Raw genomic sequence first — 7,428 nt, forward strand, 5'->3', positions numbered from 1 at the left:
AAGGGTAACTTAAACCAAAGCAAGTGTTCATTCAAGAAGCAATAATCAGTGCAAAAAATAACCAAACCTCTATTGCAATACATATGTGCAGATAAACATCACACAGATACGGAATTAAAAGGCAACATAATAGCAGCGGTCAATGAAGACGACTTTAGGTCCACAATAGCGAATGTGCAATGAATGAAAAAAGCACTTACCTTTTGCTGTCTTCGCCGCGCTTCCGCAGGGGGGCTCAAGGCTGAGAAATGCAAGTAATCCAGACAGCCGAACCACTCCCACTGCGTACTCACGTCGGCCAGTGCCTGTTCAGTAGGTATTTGTTTTTTAAAAAAAAGGAGCTTCAATCCCATCCGGAATTAAAGGATGACTTAAACCAATGCAGGGGGGCATTCAAGATGCACTCATCAGTGCAAACAAAAAACAAAAGTCTATCGTAACACATACATGTGCAGGCACGTCACACAGATAAGGAATTAAAGGGCAACTTAATAAAAGCAATCGTTGAATAGGCCTTCATTGGTGCAAACAAACACCACACAGATTATGAAGTAAAGGGTAATCTAAGGCAAAACAATCAATCCTTTAATTTGCCATCCTCAGCGCAAGATAACGAATAAAGGCTAGCCCGGAACCGATACAAGGGACCGTGTTTAAGATGCAATCATCAGTGCAAACAAAATACAAAAGTCTATTGCGATACAGGTATAGCATCCGTTATCCGGAAACCCGTTATCCAGAAAGCACCGAATTATGGAAAGGCCGTCTCCCACAGACTCCTTTTTATCCACATAATCCAAGTTTTTAAAAAGGATTTCCTTTTTCTCCGTAGAAATACAACATTGCCTTGTAATTGACCCAAACTAAGATAAAATGAATCCTTATTGGAGGCAAAGCAAGCAAATTGGGTTTATTTAATAACGACATGATTTTCTAGTAGACTTATGATATGAAGATCCAAGTTACGCAAAGACCCGATATCCCGAAAACCCCAGCTCCCGAGCATTCTGGATAACAGGTCCCATACCTGCACATACGGGAAGCTACACTTCACAAAGAAAATAAATTAAAGGGTAAATAAACGCCATGGAAGCCATCATGGAAAAGGCCTAGAGCAGTGCAAACAAAACCCCAAAGTCTACCACAGTACATACATGAAGACGACTTTAGGTCCACAATAGCGAATGTGCAATGAATGAAAAAAGCACTTACCTTTTGCTGTCTTCGCCGCGCTTCCGCAGGGGGGCTCAAGGCTGAGAAATGCAAGTAATCCAGACAGCCGAACCACTCCCACTGCGTACTCACGTCGGCCAGTGCCTGTTCAGTAGGGGTTTTTTTTTAAAAAAAAGGAGCTTCAAGCCCATCCGGAATTAAAGGATGACTTAAACCAATGCAGGTACGTATTCAACGAACGAATCAGTGCAAACAAAAACATCTATCGCGACACATATGTGCACAGGTACTTCACACAGATAAGGAATTAAAGGGCAACGTAATAAAAGAGATCATCAAAGAGGCCAAACACAGATTAAGAGTTCAAGGGTAACTTAAGCCAATACAAGTAATCATTCAATGGACCCTCATGGATGTAAGCAAACAAATAAAGGGCACCTGAAACAAGGGACCGTTTAAGATGCAATAATCGGTTAATACATACGTTCAAATATACTTCACACAGAAAAGCAATTAAAGGGTAAATGAACGCCACATAAACCATCATTAAAAAGGCACAGATGAGTGAAAAAAAAACTCTCCCAAAGTCTACTGAAGGACCTATATGTTCATGCATGTCAATCAGATATGGAATGAAAGGCGGTGCAAAGAATAACTGAAAGTCTATGCAATTACATACAGGAACCTACTTAAACCAATGCGAGTGATCTTTCAAGAGGCTGTCAACAGTGAAATCAGAATCCGAAAGTCTATTGAAATACAGATGTGGATACAACAACTGAAAGAGATAAGGAGTAAAGGGTAACTTCAAACAAAAACCAAACTTTGCTGAAATACATACGTGCAGATACACTACCCACAGAGAATCAGTTCATCAGCGACAAAAAAACACTTGGCAGACTACAGCCCAATATGCTGAGTGGCCTGGTGGTCAACTACCGACCAGGCCTACCCGGGCCCACCCAATCCTCAGGTCTCACAACAGCATTCCCAAGACTAAGCATGTTGAAAGCAGGCCCAGACCCGCTGCCTACTTTAAGCACTGTCCTGGACTCAGGGGGTGGTGTGTGGGCCCTGGGCCCCCAGTCAGACGCTGCTCAAAGGCTATTGAAATACTTAAGTGCAGATGCACTTCACACAGATAAGGAATTGAAGGGTAACTCAAACCTAGTCATCATTGAATGGACAGTCATCAGCGCTAGCAAATGAATAAAGGATAACCAAAACCAATACAAGAGACCGTTCAAGATGCAAAAAAGTCCCCACTGGAGGACATCTTGCAAACCCCACCAAAAACAAAATACCACATGTAAGCCAAGAATGGAATACAGTACCAATATAAACAGACAATCTTTCTACACGAAAGGCAAAACTTACACATACCACTCACCTGTGCTTAAATCATCCACTACAATAGATATTTTCCTAGTAAAGCCTCAATCGTTCCACTTAATATTAAATGCCTGCATTACCCCCGCAACATGGACTGATAAGCCCCTGATTGCAATGACCATTCGAGAGGAATACCGAGTAGGTCTAGGCCACCCTGGCACTTAAACAATGCCTTACTCCAAAACGAACAGACCAAACAAAAATTGTCCCACCAGCTTAAAAGCTTCTTCCAAACTAATGAAGTAGAGTCCACAGTTCATCAAAATCGTTGGTGTACCCACAAGGCTGTCATGAGTGGCCAAATTAGCAAGAAACAAACAAACACAGGCTTTACAGAAACGAACATTAACAAAGCAAGAATATAGAACCAACCCTACATCAACCTTAGCAAGTCAAATAAAGCTTATAAAAGCAAAAAAAGTACTTTAATGTGGGAAACTACCTTATCTTTATCAAGTGAAAATACACATAGAGGAGCCTATTTCTTGTAATGTTTAAAACAAAATTTGCCAAAAATGACGTAAAAAGCTGTGTAAAATAAATGAAGAATTTATCAAGGTGTGTTTTATACAATGCGAATGCCAGATTTGTTGCTATTTGACCCTGCTTCAGAACTTTATACATTATTGCAGAAGATGCTCTAAGAAAAAAGAAAAACAAAATGACTCTTTTTTTTAACACAGCAATGTCTGACAAGGTGTGAGAGATGTTGCTGCGATTTTTTTACAATGCATTATAAATCTGAGCCAGAATGCATATCTAATAAACACCCAACGGCAGGAATGATGTCATTGATGTCATTTAAACATTGTTTAAAAAAGTTCCCACTACTGCAAACAGGACAGTGAGAGATAAATCAGAAACATTCATAGAATGGAAAAAAACTATAAGAGAAACTTATAATGAAAGGTGAGTGTCTGCTACACTATAATAAAATGAATAATAATAATAATAATAATAATAATAACAACACTATAATGTATAGAACTAGCAATTGCACAGCATGTGTTATCAAATTTCTCAGTGACTTACCAGTAGTTAAATTGTAACAGCTGAGTGTTCCAGGTTGCAGAAAAATACAGCCAAAGTTGCAGAGTGTAAATAAAGAGTTGAGTTAGAAAGATTGTTTCTGCCCCCTAGTGGGCGTTTTGTGCAAATTGCTGCAGACCACTGAGAATGGTTGCTGCCCCCTAGTGGCCACACTGGTGAATACATGGTTCAGATATAGTAGCATTTTTTCGGTTAGGAAGCAATTAGCAAATATATGCAAATAGCAAATATATGTCTACCCCCCAAAACCATATATTTTCAGAAAGTACACATTCTACTGAACCTAAAACGGATACCCATGCCTTTCTGCTCCAAACTACTGAGTCACAAGGCTTTCCCAAAAATGGCGGTTATGGTAAATGACCTGAAAATTGCCTCAAAGCTTTACATTTCTAGCATCATATCGCCCATGTATCATTACATACCAATAAAAAACACCCTAAACATAATTGCTAGGGGTTTCTAAAACAGCAGCGTGGGACCTGGGGTAGGTACACCCAGGTCATTGTGCTTAAAGGGTGAGCACGTTTATGGTCATGCGGAGGCTATCAGTAATTTATATGTATAATGACATGAAATTTTCACAGTGAGACTGAGATACTCCCTAAAAAAGATCATTTAGAATTAAATGCCTCGTAAAATATTGGAGGTTGGAAGGGAGCTTATTTTGTTTTGTAAAATCTTGTGCTCTGATAAACTTCAGTAACTCTTTACTGCTGCACTGCAAGTTGGAGTGATATTACCCCCCTCCTTTCTCCCCCCAGCACCCCATCAGCAGAACATTGGGAAGGAAACCAGATAACAGCTTCCTGGTAGATATAAGAAGAGCACTTCATTGTAAAATCCCATGTCCCACTGCGACTCCTTCAGTTTCATTGAGAAGGAGAAACAATAGCCTGCCTGAAAGTAGTTTCACCCTGAAATGCTGGCTCCGGCAAAATGACCTGAGATGGCTGCCTACACACCAATATTACAACTAAAAAAATACACTTGTTGGGTTAGGAACTACATTTTACATGGTTGAGTAAATTATTCACTGTGTAATTTAGAAATAAATACGACACCATAAAAATCCCAGAATCCCTTTAGCATTATTCCATTAGCATAAACTTGTAAATCCTTCCCTGTTTTAAAGGCTGGATGTCAGAAATATGCAATATTTGGCTACAATTTGTACACGAAACACAGAAAGAAATCACCAGCGCTCAGACTAACCCACGCTGTGGCGTTGACCAGCTGCATGTGCCAGTGCTCGGTCTAACCCACATTCTGGAATTGACCAGCTGCTATAAACGATAAAAAGACAATGTTTGTACACAAAGAGAAAGAGAAAAATTGCCAGCGCACGGTTTGCCTTTGATTATTACAAAAACTGAGGTGTTGGTACCACACTTTGACCAAAATATGTAAGCTCACGTGCCACGTCAAGGCCCCTCATTGTACGTGAGTCAAGATGCAGGCGACTCAGGGAAACTCTACACAAATCATATTCAAAAAGCACCAAATGCAGACAAGCTCAAACGTCTACAATCAGTTTGGGTCGTGTGTTATGGAAAAGACAAAGCAGAACAGAATTATGGCCGTCTCCCATAGACTCCATTTGATCTTAAATCAATATGAGCGATCATTCAAGAGGCCGTGATCAGTAAAAACAAGAGGAGAAAATCTCTCTAAATTTATATGTGTAGACAGACTTCAAACAGTTAAGGAATTAAAGGGTAACAAACCAGTTCCAGTGATCATTGAAGAGGCTATCATCAGTGCAAACAAACACCAAAAGTCTATTGCAATACATACATGCAGATAAACGTCCCGCAGATAAGGAATTAAAGGGCCACTTATCTATCATTGAATAGACCATCATCGGTGCCAACAAATACCACACAGATAAGGAATTAAAGGGTAACTTAAGCCAATACAAGTAATTATTGACCATCAGCAGTGCAAACACATAAATAAAAGGTAACCAAAACTAGCAGTTAGGCAGGTTTTATACATAGAGACTTAAAAGGTTGAACTTGATGGACTTTTGATGGATTTTTCAACCTAATTTACTATAACTATGTAACTATGAGACAAGGGACCGCTCAAGATGCAATAATCAGTGCAAACAAAAACCAAAAGTCCATTGCAATACATACATCCAGATATACTTGACACAGAAAAGCAATTAAAAGGTAAGTGAACGCCAGCGAAGCCATCATTCAAAAGGCCTAGAGCAGTGCAAACAAAAACAGTCGACCAAAGTACATATATGTTCATACACCTCAATCAGATAAGGGATGAAAGGGTAACTTAACCCAATGCAATTGTTCATTCAAGAAGCAATAATCAGTGCAAAAAATAACCAAACCTCTATTGCAATACATATGTGCAGATAAACATCACACAGATACGGAATTAAAAGGCAACATAATAGCAGCGGTCAATGAAGACGACTTTAGGTCCACAATAGCGAATGTGCAATGAATGAAAAAAGCACTTACCTTTTGCTGTCTTCGCCGCGCTTCCGCAGGGGGGCTCAAGGCTGAGAAATGCAAGTAATCCAGACAGCCGAACCACTCCCACTGCGTACTCACGTCGGCCAGTGCCTGTTCAGTAGGGGTTTTTTTTTTAAAAAAAGGAGCTTCAAGCCCATCCGGAATTAAAGGATGACTTAAACCAATGCAGGTACGTATTCAACGAACGAATCAGTGCAAACAAAAACATCTATCGCGACACATATGTGCACAGGTACTTCACACAGATAAGGAATTAAAGGGCAATGTAATAAAAGAGATCATCAAAGAGGCCAAACACAGATTAAGAGTTCAAGGGTAACTTAAGCCAATACAAGTAATCATTCAATGGACCCTCATGGATGTAAGCAAACAAATAAAGGGCACCTGAAACAAGGGACCGTTTAAGATGCAATAATCGGTTAATACATACGTTCAGATATACTTCACACAGAAAAGCAATTAAAGGGTAAATGAACGCCACATAAACCATAATTAAAAAGGCACAGATGAGTGAAAAAAAAACTCTCCCAAAGTCTACTGAAGGACATATATGTTCATATGTTCATACACGTCAATCAGATAAGGGCTGAAAGGGTAACTTAAACCAAAGCAAGTGTTCATTCAAGAAGCAATAATCAGTGCAAAAAATAACCAAACCTCTATTGCAATACATATGTGCAGATAAACATCACACAGATACGGAATTAAAAGGCAACATAATAGCAGCGGTCAATGAAGACGACTTTAGGTCCACAATAGCGAATGTGCAATGAATGAAAAAAGCACTTACCTTTTGCTGTCTTCGCCGCACTTCCGCAGGGGGGCTCAAGGCTGAGAAATGCAAGTAATCCAGACAGCCGAACCACTCCCACTGCGTACTCACGTCGGCCAGTGCCTGTTCAGTAGGTATTGTTTTTTAAAAAAAAAAGGAGCTTCAATCCCATCCGGAATTAAAGGATGACTTAAACCAATGCAGGGGGGCATTCAAGATGCACTCATCAGTGCAAACAAAAAACAAAAGTCTATCGCAACACATACATGTGCAGGCACGTCACACAGATAAGGAATTAAAGGGCAACTTAATAAAAGCAATCGTTGAATAGGCCTTCATTGGTGCAAACAAACACCACACAGATTATGAAGTAAAGGGTAATCTAAGGCAAAACAATCAATCCTTTAATTTGCCATCCTCAGCGCAAGATAACGAATAAAGGCTAGCCCGGAACCGATACAAGGGACCGTGTTTAAGATGCAATCATCAGTGCAAACAAAATACAAAAGTCTATTGCGATACAGGTATAGCATCCGTTAT

General features: G+C 39.8%; 1 long non-coding RNA gene across 1 annotated transcript; it reads right to left on the reverse strand.

Moving 5' to 3' along the window:
• Positions 1-1,343: 1,343 nt before the first annotated feature.
• On the reverse strand, positions 1,344-6,918 carry LOC121396415. Its single transcript, XR_005963031.1, has 2 exons — positions 6,663-6,918; positions 1,344-1,773 (listed from the first exon to the last, which is right to left on the reverse strand). It is a non-coding gene; the product is annotated as an uncharacterized LOC121396415 (long non-coding RNA).
• Positions 6,919-7,428: the final 510 nt, after the last annotated feature.

Source organism: Xenopus laevis, chromosome 7S (genome assembly GCF_017654675.1).
Source record: "Xenopus laevis strain J_2021 chromosome 7S, Xenopus_laevis_v10.1, whole genome shotgun sequence".
NCBI lineage: Eukaryota > Metazoa > Chordata > Amphibia > Anura > Pipidae > Xenopus > Xenopus laevis.